Source organism: Pinus tabuliformis, chromosome 9 (assembly GCF_031772625.1).
Source record: "Pinus tabuliformis cultivar Carrire ecotype Pingquan chromosome 9, CPIR1, whole genome shotgun sequence".
NCBI lineage: Eukaryota > Viridiplantae > Streptophyta > Pinopsida > Pinales > Pinaceae > Pinus > Pinus tabuliformis.
In genome coordinates, this window is record NC_142307.1 from 203295839 (window position 1) to 203309184 (window position 13346).

General features: G+C 39.2%; 1 pseudogene across 1 annotated transcript; it reads left to right on the forward strand.

The window, feature by feature from the left end:
- The first annotated feature begins 7641 nt into the window (after positions 1–7641).
- Positions 7642–13064, forward strand: LOC149147841 (putative apyrase 7; annotated as a pseudogene). Its single transcript, XR_016263002.1, has 2 exons — positions 7642–9441; positions 12583–13064. The product of XR_016263002.1 is annotated as a putative apyrase 7 (transcript).
- Positions 13065–13346: the final 282 nt, after the last annotated feature.

The window sequence follows — 13346 nt, forward strand, 5'->3', positions numbered from 1 at the left end:
GAGGAAACTTATTTCCAGTATTGGATGAACATAGGGGACTTCCCTGATATATAGTCTTCAAATTAGAATCATGTAGGCTGCTGCTTGTAGCTTAGCATGTTCTGAAGGTCAATTTGATGTTGCGTGTGAGTTCGTTCTACTCGAATGATTACACTGGAAAAGCTACAAACAACACACTAGTACAGGAACTTCAAAATTACAGTGGAAGTGTCAGAAAATGAGGCAAAGTAAGGCTGAGGATCCTAAATGATCTCGAAGAGCTGGAGTTGATGAGTGCCAATCTGATATGCTGAAGGAAGATGAAAAGGATAAAAATGAAGACATTGAAAACAATCCCAAAAACCACTCCCCCATGCCTAAGTTTTTGCATGTTCTCATGCAAGCAAGGTGAGGTACTAAAGAATGAGGAGGGTTGCTGAGATGACTTAATACAAAAATAACATGAATAATGAACAAAAATAATTCATCTCAGATTTATTAAAATGATGCTACATTAACACCAAGCATAAAAGAAATTTCAAATCACTCATTACATAAGATTTCATCAATCTTTAACAGTTTTATGCTCGAGAAAATAAACCTTTTATAAATTTAAGGGGTTCTCCTTATTTGTAGGTAGGAGGCATTTTATGATCACAACAAATGATGAACCGGTGAAAAAATAGTTATTACTAACCAACTCCCAAAGCCTTATAGTCATATAAGTGTTACAAATAAGATTTGTAGTTGAGTTCTATTAGTTCTTTGTAATCTTAGGTCCCACTTCTAAGAAAATTAAATCTTTGATATAGAATGAAAAATTAATGATAGAGGACTGAAGGTTACCTTAAGGCCATTCTTCAATAGCAAATTTAAGGAGTTGGCTTTTACCCTCGACTTCATCCACACATGCTTCCTTCTTATTATAACATTATAAAGTAACCATCATACATATAGACAAAAGCCTTGGTTTGGTTAACACTTCTTTAGATAGAATGCCCCATTGCCCATGAGTGTCCATAGCCTCAATGGGTTTGCCTAGTGATATCATAGTTTAGTACCCATTGCCAACAAGCGTCCATAGCCTTGATGGGTTAACCTTTTAAGCCTCTTTTATATTGAAGGCTCTAGTCGAATGTTTCCTAGCATTTTAGGTTTAGCTTATGAACATTTCTTTTGCAATTGGTAGATAGGGGAGTGGCTTCAGAAATCCTCTTAAAGGCATAGAATGATACCTTTTAGAGTGACTTAGATTACCTGCATAATGTCTTAGAAACATAAGGTACTTACAGGTACTCAAAGGACATAGCATGAATGAGCCATTTTTAATGTGAGATAGATGAGGCTAACCAAAGAATAATCAAAAGACATCTAAATTCCTACTAATCATATTTTTCATGTATGCTTATGCTTTTAAGTAGTGTTCCACTATGAACAAAGACTTCATTAACTCTCTTGCAACGATGAATAAAGATGCCTAAAGATCATGCTTTGGTGTTATGGTTATAGTATTCAAGTTTATTTTTCATCAATATCATTGTATAGACCTCTTAACTTTGTTTTAATCCCCTTGTATACATTGGTAACTATATTTTGACAACTATTTTGTATTGATAATCATAAATCTATATGAATAAGAAAAAATGAAATTTAAAAACAGAAATAGAAACTATTTATCCTTCAATTCAAATTCTATGAAAATTATTTCTTATATCATCTTTGTGAAATAGTGGTCTTAAAAAAAATAAATCATGAATGCGTCCTCTTTAATAACTTAAGGAAAAAGGAAAGATGTCATCAAATACTCCCCTAAGTGTTCCATTCCATTGATGAAGATGTCTTTTCTGCTTTTAAAAACATTCTCTCAGTATTTAAGCATCCCAAATGAACAATACCCTTGGATCCTGCTGATGAGCCTCATCATTGGGTAATTATATGGGCCTTAATTCACCTCCTAGCTTAGTCAAACCAAATATTCTCATAACTTATTGCATACTTTCGATTATATTTTGTTTATGAGATGAGTTAGAGTTGGATATTTTGCTTTGTGGTCTAATGTGCATTTAATGCAGGATTAAAGGATAAAAGAAAGGAATTTTCGCAAAGACCAAGGTCAAAACTTGAATGGCACAAGGGAGAGGGATTATAGGAGGTAAATCATCCTCATTTACTACCCCTACATTTGAATATTCCTCCATCAGCTTGGAGTGTAAACAACCAAATCATTAGGACTGGAAGGCAGTCGAGCAAGTGAAAGACAAGGCACCAGTTTATCTCGAGTTTAGGAGATGAGCCTCCCTGATTTTAAGGAAGTCCTTGGAGACTTTAGATGTACAAGTAGAGAGGCCAAGGACCTCAGTAGGATTTAGATTTTTTATTGTAAAGCTCTACTCTATTTTCGAGCTACAAGACTTGTGACAATTTTTGATGTAATCCATTGTTTTGGTAATAAGAATGAGTTGTGTTTTGAGCCAGCACTAAGTTAACTCAGAGGGCTAAAGCTCTTGGGTTAGGGCCCAACCCTAGCAGCCAAGGTTCCTCTTTATTGTACATGTATGCTAGTGTAGATTCATATCTTAATTGTTCATTTGTTTGGTAGCTGCATTTCCATTACAACAGTGTAGGTTAGATTGGTTGTGTGATAGTTTGCTTCCATTTGTGCCTTCTTTCAAGTAGCAGGTTAGCAAGGATAAAAAGGATCACCACAAGGTTTTTAGCAGGTGTCTCAGCCTCACTTCCTCCCTCTGGGACCATGACTTGAGGAAGGGACCCTTCAGCAGCCCCAAAAACATAGATTTCTAGTTCCTGTTTTGTCTTTGATTCAGTACTTGGTTAATGTTGCAAGGAATATTTCATTGTCATCTTTTTCCATCTCCATTTCTGCAATAATATCTCACTCATGCTTTCATTCCCTTCAACAACTTCCTTCATGCATTATATAGGTAATTGATTCATGCTTTTCTAGTTTATGAAAACATACCTAGTTGAATAGTTTTTGGAAGACACGCATGTTTTAAGAAGAGCATGTACTTCAAGAGGGCACCAATACTTCATCACCAGTGGCCACCTTCCACTTCATCCACCTTAGCCATCCCTTGTTTCACCATCACCCTCACTAGGTTTTCATCATTTTTCATTGAACTTCCCTTAGATACGTTGAGTGAATCTAGCCATCTCTTATCTTGGATATTGACTCTTGAGTGCTCCTAGACCTTCTAACATGCCATTCTGCCCATCACACACCTTTCCCAAGCTTCCCAACACCTCACAATTAGCTCTCGGTTGTATCTTATAGGTTTCTAGTACATCCTATAGGTTTTCCTGAAACAACTTGTTTTGAGGACGAATTGATGGGAAACCTATAGGAAGTCACAAAAATCCTCCTAGGACCCCTCCACACCATCTAACCACTTCATAAACCTTCTAGCCATCCTTAAAAACCTTCCATCCACCTGTCACATCCACAAGAACAATTAGTTTGTATACTTGATTTTGCCTAAAAAACCCAAAAAAGTGAAAACATATTCAGTTTAGTTTCTTTGTCTACATATCAGTAATGTTTGATGCTTTTTAATTCTGCAACTTAGATAGTATCATTTGTTTAGTGTTGATTTAACAATTCTACTTAGCATAGCTGCTTAAATGGTTAATTAGGGTATGGTGTGATTTAGCATTACATGTTGTTTTTTCTGATTGCTATTGTAGAGTAGCTCTCTTAGAGTAGACTTTCCCTTCTTCCATCAAAGAATCAAGCTTCTTCTAAATCTATAGAATTCTGGCTTGGAACCCCAGTGGTCTCTTGCCAGCTGAACAATGAAAACAGGCAAAACCATCACTTTTACTTGTGCATACAACACTGTCACCTCCAAGTTTGTATGAACCCTAGGTTGATAAGTAAAGTTGGTATCCTAAGAGTTGCAACACCCTTGCTACAATACTAGCACTCATCACTTTTTAGCATCGTTTCCAGAGAGGTGTCTGAGTAGAATGTGAGTACTGCTTTCTTTTCTTCTATTTATTGTCTTCAATATTCTACCGTTAGTTTATTTCTGCAAAAGTAATATAGTTGCTTCCCTTCTTTCATTTTTCATTATCTACTTTCCTTTCCATTCTGCAAGTAGGACTTCAATTCATCAAGTAGATTTTTCATTCTGTCAGTGATTTCCATTCAATCAACAATTTCATTTCTACAAGTACTTTCGAGGTTAAAAAAAAAATACAAAACCAACCCAAAAATATTTCCTTTCATGCCTTGTAGCAATAGGGACAACTTAGGGAAAATTTTTCCAAATACCCCCAAGGCATTCAACAACCAACCTTCTCTCTTCTTTAGTGGCTATGAACTGGAGGAACCCTTAGGTGAGCAACCTGACACAATTGAAGAACCTATAGGGGAAGAAGAAGAAGAGAAACCCATTCCTACTGAACCAATGGCTGAAAACCGAAATGACAGAGGGAATAGAGAGAGAGTTGAGGGTGCCTTCCCCATCAGGGAAATGAACAAGGACACTAAGATGAAAAATATAAGCCCCTCTGCCCTACCTCATTTCCATGGCCTGACCAGAGAAGACCCTGAAACTTTCCTATTTGAGTTTTTTGTTATATGCCGAACCTATGACTATACAGATGATGAGCAAAAGTTAAAACTATTTCCATCTACCCTCAAGGATGCAGCATTGCACTGGTTCATGTGCTTACCTAGAGATAGCATCACAACTTGGGCTCAGATGCAACAGGCCTTTAACAACAAATATCGGGACTACTGTCAGTTAAAGGATACTAAAGAAGAAATTTCCAGGATGACCATAGGCCATGATGAATCCTTAGAAGACTATGAAGAAAGATTCCAGCTCAATTACAAAAGAGTCAGGTGCACACTTGACCCTGAGTCACTAAAGCTAGTCCTGCTTAGGGGAGTAAGAGAAGATCTTTTGGATACCTTACATTTGTTAGCATGAGGATATATCTACCAATTACCCTATGAGGATATCAAGGCCATCTTTAGAAACCATTCTAGGGGAGCTAGGAAAAAGGGTACGGGTAGTCAACCTATGGCCAGTACACCATCTTCCAACTCATCCATCAAGGGTGAAATCAGAAACATGCTGGAATATTTCAAAAGTGAGATGCTGCAAACCATTGCATTACAAATGGACACCATGAACATTAAAAGGAAGTAGGAGGAAGCAGAGAAAGCCTTGGCCATCTGTTGTCCTAAATGCACCAGGAGGCATCCTAGGAATGAATGTCCATTGAACTGTATTCAAATTTTCTCAATCTATGAAGAAAACAACTCCACAGATAAGTGCCCTTCTTTACCCAGACTCAAAGCTGTATATAAAGGAGTTGAAGGGGTCACTAATCAGCTTTGCTACATTAACCAAAGGAGACCTTCTGGGCCTATACCATACCAACAGGGCATGCAAGGGTCATCCCATGCATATTACAACCCCAACCAAACCACAACTATACCTTCTTGGGGACCCCCTACTCATCCTTCTTAGTCTACACCCCCTCCTTGGTCCTATGCATCTCAATATCATTCCCAGCCAGCTAGCCAGTCATTTCAAACTTACACTCTACCACAACCTCAGTGGAATACACCACTCTAGGGGTGGACACCGCAATACAACAATGCTCCAACTCTATTGCCTTCACCACCTGCCCAACCACAACTCCTACACTCTGCTTCACCCAAGAAACCCCAGATTCTTGCCTAGCCAAATCCGAACCCAAACAATAGGCAGGCTCAACAAGTATACAGTGGAGAGACATCATATCCAGCTTATGTTGTGCAAATCCAGGAGATTAACCTAAGATCTGGGAGAGTTCTCCTAGATAACCAACCTCCCCCTCAACCTAGGGAGTTTGAGGAAGAAAGAAAGGAAAGCAACCTTAAAGTAAATCCACCCTTTCCTGAGAGATTAGCCCAACCACTCCAGTCTACCCCAGAAGAGACTAGACTTCTAGGAGAATTGAGAAATCTATGTGTAAAGATCCTCCTTCTCCAGGAAATAAAAGATGTTCGCATTTACAATAAGTTGATTAAGGAGAAATGCTTCAAGCATCCAGGGAGACGAAAAAGGGATGCCCCTACCATTAATGTCACTGGGCAGCTGTCCAAATTAATGCTGGGGCAGGTAATATGTCCAAAATATTTGGACCCTGGAAGCCTTGTAGTAGATGTGCACATCAATGGCACCATTGTCCCACACACTCTGATCAATCTTGGGGCTATCATTAATGTGATGACCAAGGACACCATGCTCAAGCTCAACCTCCAAGGTTCATTGAGGAAGACCACAACAGTTCTGCAACTTGCAGATCGTTCCACAGTAACCCCTAAGGGAATTGTGGAGGATTTGATGGTCTCCATTGACTCTTGGGTGTACCCAGTAGATTTCCTAGTTCTCCAGCCTAAGGCTAATATTATTGGTTATCCTCTCATCCTTGGGAGGCCATGGTTGGCCATAACTGATGCTTACATTAGTTGCAGAGTTGGGAATATGACCATCAAGAATGGGCATATGTCTAAGCAGTTACTCCTATACCCTCCTACTCAACCTTCTCTAGAGCATGATTTACCTTTATGGTTGGAGGAGGAGGAAGAAGATGAGGTTTATTTCACCCAACTTTATGCTTTGGAAGTAACCATGGGAGGAGGACAACAAGATGAGGATGACTTGATTGAACACCTGCTCCAAAGTCCAACTCCTGGTTCATTACCTTTAGAAGAAGCAGTAAAGGAAGCCCATAACAATCATACAATTGACTTATGCTTGGCCGATTCCAACCCACTTCATGTCAAAACCTTAGAATTTGGCCCGGAGAAAACCTTGAAAATCAATCCATCTCTTTCTGCTCTCGAAGAGGAGAAGCTATTCAACATGTTAAAGGAAAATCTAGAAGACTTCGCTTGGAGTTACAAGGAAATGAAGGGAGTACACCCCTCAGTGTGTACTCACCACATATACATCAAAGAAGGTTGTAAGCTGGTCCGGCAACCACAAAGGACGATTAATCCAGCTCTTAAAGATATAGTCAAAGAAGAACTGCAAAAACTGCTAGATGCAAGATTCATTTACCCTATCTCCGACAGTGAGCATGTCTCCCCTTTGGTGTTAGTTCCCAAGAAAAATGGTAAGTGGAGGATTTGTGTCAATTACAAGGAGTTGAACAAAGCCACAAAGAAGGATCATTTTCTTCTACCCTTCATTGACCAAGTTCTAGATGAACTAGCAGGGAAAAGGTTTTTCTCTTTCCTAGATGGATTCAGTGGGTGCAACCAAATCCAGTTCTGGCTAGAAGACCTTGATAAGGCCACATTCACCTGTCCTTGGGGTAATTTTTCCTATAGGGTCCTTCCTTTTGGCCTATTCAATGCTCTTGCCACTTTCGAGAGAGTAGTCTTGAGTATTTTCACTGAATTAGTCCATGATGCGGTGGAAATTTATATGGATGATTTTTACGCCGTAAGGCGTTCCCTCTGAGAGGAACTCCCCTCCGTGCCGTGGTGTCTCGTTATGGGCCCTTAGATCGATTGTTAGACGATGGAATAAACTCCAACCATTAGATCATCGGCCTTTTTAGAAACGAAGCGTCAGCGAAGAGAGGCCAAGCGATGGATGAGAGAGGACAGCAATCTGAGGCGCCTCGATCCCCTTCGATCTGAACATCAGGGAGCTCTATGAAGCGGATCATGTCCCTTGACGAAGATGGCAGGGTGTGGTGAGGAGAATACCGGCTCAGGGCGAGTCATTTCTCTGCATCTTCATCAGCTTCTGGCTCTTCTGTTTCATCTTCTGCATTGCCGCCCTTAGCTTCACCCTTCAGGTCTGCATGGGCAGGTTATGGAAAGACAGGTGGCCCGCGGCTTTCATCGTCTCTCCAAGACTTCTCAACATACCGCAAGGTTGGTTCTGAAGAAGGGGATTTAGCCTTGAGCGGTGCTGGTATTCTTCGAACAAAACCTTCATCGATAAGGGAGGGCACAGGAGGAGGCACTAGCTTTTCAAAGGAGAAGGGCCTACCTTCAACACCATTGAGAAAACAATGCTGGTTAAAGGTGGCTGTTGGGTTTTTACTTCTCTTAATGCTTTTAATTCTGATCATTGCGGGATTTGGTTGGTTAAAATCTTATCGGAGTACAGAGGCATCACATTTTTCTATAGTTTTGGACTGTGGGAGCACTGGTACCCGAGTTTATGTGTATGAGTGGGTGCGGAATGATGGCAAGCATCAAGGGAGTCTTCCAATGGTGCTGCGCCCATTTCCTGAAGGTACTGATGGCAAGTCAAGGCAACAGAATGGTCGAGCTTATCATCGCATGGAAACTGAACCTGGTTTTGATAAACTTTTACACAATGAATCAGGGTTGAGGTCAGCCATGGAACCACTGCTCCAGTGGGCTGAAAAGCAAATACCGGCTCATGCTCATAAAAATAGCCCTCTTTTCCTTTTGGCCACAGTAGGGCTTCGCAGGATGCCAAGTTCAGATTCAGAATGGATCCTGGACAAGGCATGGTCAATTCTAGAAGAATCTCCATTTATGTGTCGAAGAAACTGGGTTAGGATAATTACTGGGGTAGAAGAGGCTTACTATGGATGGGTAGCTCTTAATTATATGATGGGTAGATTGCAGAATATGCCGATTCTGGAGACGTTTGGTGCACTTGACTTAGGGGGTTCCTCATTACAGGTGACATTTGAATCTAAATATGGCTTGAATCTGACCATTGGAACAATGGAACGCCATCTAAATGCATATTCTCTTACAGGTTATGGCCTAAATGATGCCTTTGAAAAGTCCGTTGTACTTCTACTCAGAAAAAATTTAAAAACTGATAGTGGGAAATTCTCTGGTGGTCAGTTGCATCTCAATCATCCTTGCATACATGCTGGTTATAGACAGCAATACTCATGTTCTCAGTGTTCTTTCTTACTCCAGAATGGAAGTCCTCTGGTTGGTGGAAGAGACATAAGTAAAGAAGAATCTCGAGTAGGGCTTGAGTTGATTGGTGAGCCCAACTGGGAAGAATGTGAAGCTCTAGCGAAATCAACCATAAATGCCTCTGAATGGTCACATTCGGGGGCAGGGACAGACTGCAAACAACATCCTTGTGCTATCAGTGATTAGCAGCAACAATCTCAAGGACAATTCTATGCTATGTCAGGTTTCTTTGTTGTGTTCAAGTTTTTTAATCTATCTGCTGCTGCTTCATTTAATGATGTTCTAGAGAAGGGTCGGGAGTTCTGCACTAAAACTTGGCAAGATGCTGAGCGGAGTGTTGTTCCACAGCCTTTTATAGAACAATATTTTTTTCGTGCTCCATATATAGTATCACTCCTGAGAGATGGTTTGCAATTGAAGGAGCAACAAGTAGTTGTGGGGTCTGGTAGCATTACTTGGACTTTAGGTGCTGCATTGTTCCATCGGTAATGGAATTTCTCCAAGTCGTTCTGGTAAGCTCTGTAACTGAAACTTTAAATTATTCATCTTCAACAGTTTTTTGGCCATTTTGATTAAATTCTTCCAGATCCATCACAGTGAGTTTTTTGAGTTGACATTTTGATCCAGCCATAGTGGCTCACCATCAGGACTCAAAAAACACTTGCTGGCTCGAAGCCTCCAAATATCAACTCAAAAAACTCAGTGTGATGGATCCAAAAAAAAATAATCAAAGTTATTCACATCACAGAAGCCTTAACTCAGAAAAAACTTATTTTACCAATTGAATAATCTTGATTGATCATTTTTCTTTTCCTTCACTCACTTGACAATCTGCCTCTATATGTTTGTGTTTATGTTGCCTTTTAATTCTCTTTTCTTTCAGAGGCTATGCATTTATTACTCTTCGCTGCATCTTATGCTTATGTCAAGTTTTTAACCTCCGTGGTTACAGAAATGTTGATTCCCCTGCTTTTTCCACAAGTCCGCTGCATATGTTTGCATAAAATTTTCACTTAAGTTTCTTATTGAATTTACAAGTGTTTGTTGCTTGAGTGCCATGCTTGGTTGTCTTTGGTTTGCCAAAGGTTTTGAGAAGATTAATACGATTAGTTTGGACTAGTGCTTAGCTGAGTATTAGCAATAGTTTATAATTTCTGTAACTATACTCATGATGATGATTTGTTCCATGAAAAAATAACAACAAACAAAGGATCTGTACATGTGAACCTGTAGTATGTGGAATAAAGTCAGCTCACTCCCGTTGAGGATGTCAATTAATTTTCTCATGTTCCACTAATCTCAACAAGGGTAAAACCACAGAAGAGGCATCCTCAGGTCATGAGCTGTTCAAGACTAAAAGCTCATGGGCTCTTGATATGTTTGGCTATTGCTGTTCCACATTTTTCATTTTTGTGATTACTACACAATTAAATGCAGAACAGGTTTAAAGTCTATGAAGTGTTTCAGATGATTGGGAACACCTATGGCAGTATTGTGTGGAAAATGGGTATATTATAATGTGGCATTGTGGCTGCATCTAATGTTTCCTCATAATCAGGTTTCTGGGATTCCAAGTGAGCTGAGGTGCCTCCCTTCCTGGATGCTTTGTTCACAAGGATGAAACCAAGTGCCTTTGATGCACCATTTGCGTGAGTCAAGAACTGTGGATATGAAGAATGGGATACTCGATGACATTCTACATGATATCGTTGACGTTGTTGGATTATGTCAAACAGTCAAAGTGGACAATGAAACATTTGGAGATTCCATGAATTTCAAAAAGCATGCCTTCCTTAAAGCAAATATAAAAGATTTAACACTGTACACAGGATACTTCCCAAAGCTTGTTTAATTATAAAACACATATATTTCTCAAATGTATAAGTCATACCATGTGTGTGTTCCTTAATAAACCTTATAATAGAGTTTATAGAGCTGATCTTTTCTACGGACGAGATAGTCATTTAGGAAAAGAGGCTAACTTGAATTTGAAATGTTGTGTGGTCATTAGTATGTGTCGTAACTATGTTAAAGAAGCGACCAAATTGAAGAAACAGCAAGTGTATTTCCCTGGAGGTACCTTGTAGTACTGAGAAATTATTAATGATATGTTTTTCACCCCTTGTATTTAATATGCAAACAGGAATCTAGCAATTAGTTATTTCGTTTTTTCTATTCAAGACCAGATCCATAGTGCCTAAATTTGCTATTGGGCTAACCTGCATAGCCATGACTCTTTTCAGCATCTGGTCACAAAGGAGTGTCCTCTCTAGTTCTGTTTTCACACCAACACGTTTCTTGGCAAGTGCCTTAGGGCATCTTAGTTGACCCTTGTTTCTGGTCATATGCTCAGGATTCTTTCCTTGTTCCCTTCTTGTGAAATGTGTCAAAAAGATCTGAGCTATAACATCAATTGTAACATTGCAGATCATGCTTGTCACTATTTTTTTTATGCTCCTCTTCATTGGCCACTGATCCATGGCAATGCATTCCTTTTCTGATGAGTGACATTCAGAAGAAGTTTTTAACATTAGAATAGTTTGATTCCAATTTTGGTTATAATTTAATACAATGCATACTTCTTCGATCCTGGAAATTGAGGGAAAATTTTACATGCAAGAGATATCGAAGACAGTGCACCTTCGTAGGTAGTTAATCCAGGGGATAACCATCAACATGGTGACAAACTCAAGTTGAATGTGTTTCCCGTGTGATCTAGGCTTAACTTTCCCCAACCTCTTACATGCTCATTATTTGCTTATCATTTCCTTTTTTCTCCAAATGCATTGCTCTAAGTTACTCTTGACAAACGGAGTTATATGGGGAAGTTGTTCATATCATGGACAGAATTAGCAAGGATCGAATAGAAGTTCACCACTTTTGCATCTCTCCAAAAGCTTTAGCTTTGTTTACACATACTGTAAACATGGATACGTTTTGGATCTGATTGGATTTCTTTTTTTATGGGCTTGGTTCTGATGCAACTGACATTTATTTACAATGAGGAATTTCATCTCTTCTTTTCCATTTTCCTAAAGTTGTTTGAACTCATTTCTAGAATTGCTAACTGGTGTGGTTGAAGCTACTATAGAAAACTAAAAAAGGATCAAATAAGGCAATTCTAGGGGATGGGCTGACATCCATTGTAGGAGGTAGGCTGCATGTTCTACTCTTCTCATGTATTATCATTGAACTGAAATTTAAGTCCAGGACTACAGTTTGTAGATCTGTTTCTATTGTCTTTGGTGCTTTGATCCTTCAACTAGTTTCCCCCATTTTATTCTATCTCATGTGTTGTGAAACTGCCTTCCCTATAAGTGGTTCGGGGGAGAAGCTTTGCTTCTTTTAATAACATGCTCAGTCTACTAATCCTGATTGGATGGGATAGAAATTCATGTGGTCGCCATTAAGATTTCTATTGTTTAGTTTTACTTTACAAGAAGGATTTTGTATCTACTTTATTGATCTCATCACAGGAAACCTTCCAAATTCATTTGTCATGTAATTCTAATAATGTTGTTTATTCTTCCTTGAAATGAAATTAAAACAGTTATGAATCATGATGTTGCAAATTGTATATGATTTCTGTCTGTGTTTTCCCAAGCATCATATTCTGTAATGTAACCGGAATTATTTTTCTTCATTATTTTCAGGGGATGGAAGAGCAAAGATACCACTTAGCCCTTCAAATTCAGGGTGTCAGCAACCATTTGGACTTGCGCAAAGCCTTGCGGGTGGAAGTGTGCAACATGCTGATTCTCTCAAACACCAGTCAACTGTGTCAGTTGGATTGTGTTTTCCAAGCAATTTGGGGCAAATACAAACTGATACTGGACCCTTGTGGATGCCTCACAGAGGTCAAATGCGGTTGCAGAGTCGACGATCACAATCAAGAGAAGATCTTAGTTTATCAGTTTTAGAGAGCCATGTCGTCAAGTTGTGATGGCTAGAAGCTGTATATAGATTTTAGAGAAAGGCTGTGCTTTTCTCAAAAGTGTACATTACAGGAGAATCTGGAATATCAACTTGTTAAGCGAGTGTAGCTTTATGCAGCATCTCTCGGCTGGTTCTTTATGTATTGAGGGGAGATCCCTACAGCACAACTGAAATATATACTAAAATATTGCGAATTGTATTTTTGGTCTCTCCACATTTTGGCGGATGGTTGGATCTTGTTAATTTTATCTGTAATGTTAGCATATTCATCTCGCTTAGCGTCTTTGATGGATATTTGTAACATAAATGCATTTTAAATTTTTTCAACTTCAGGTCGCTGACAGCCAAATGTCATATTATAGAGTTATCATTTTATTCTTTTTGGAAATTTCGAAATCTCTTGGGACCCGTGTTGTTTCCTGGCAGTGTAAAGTTTCTTTACTTTTCAGAGGTTAAAAGGAAGCTTCTGAACACAGTTCAT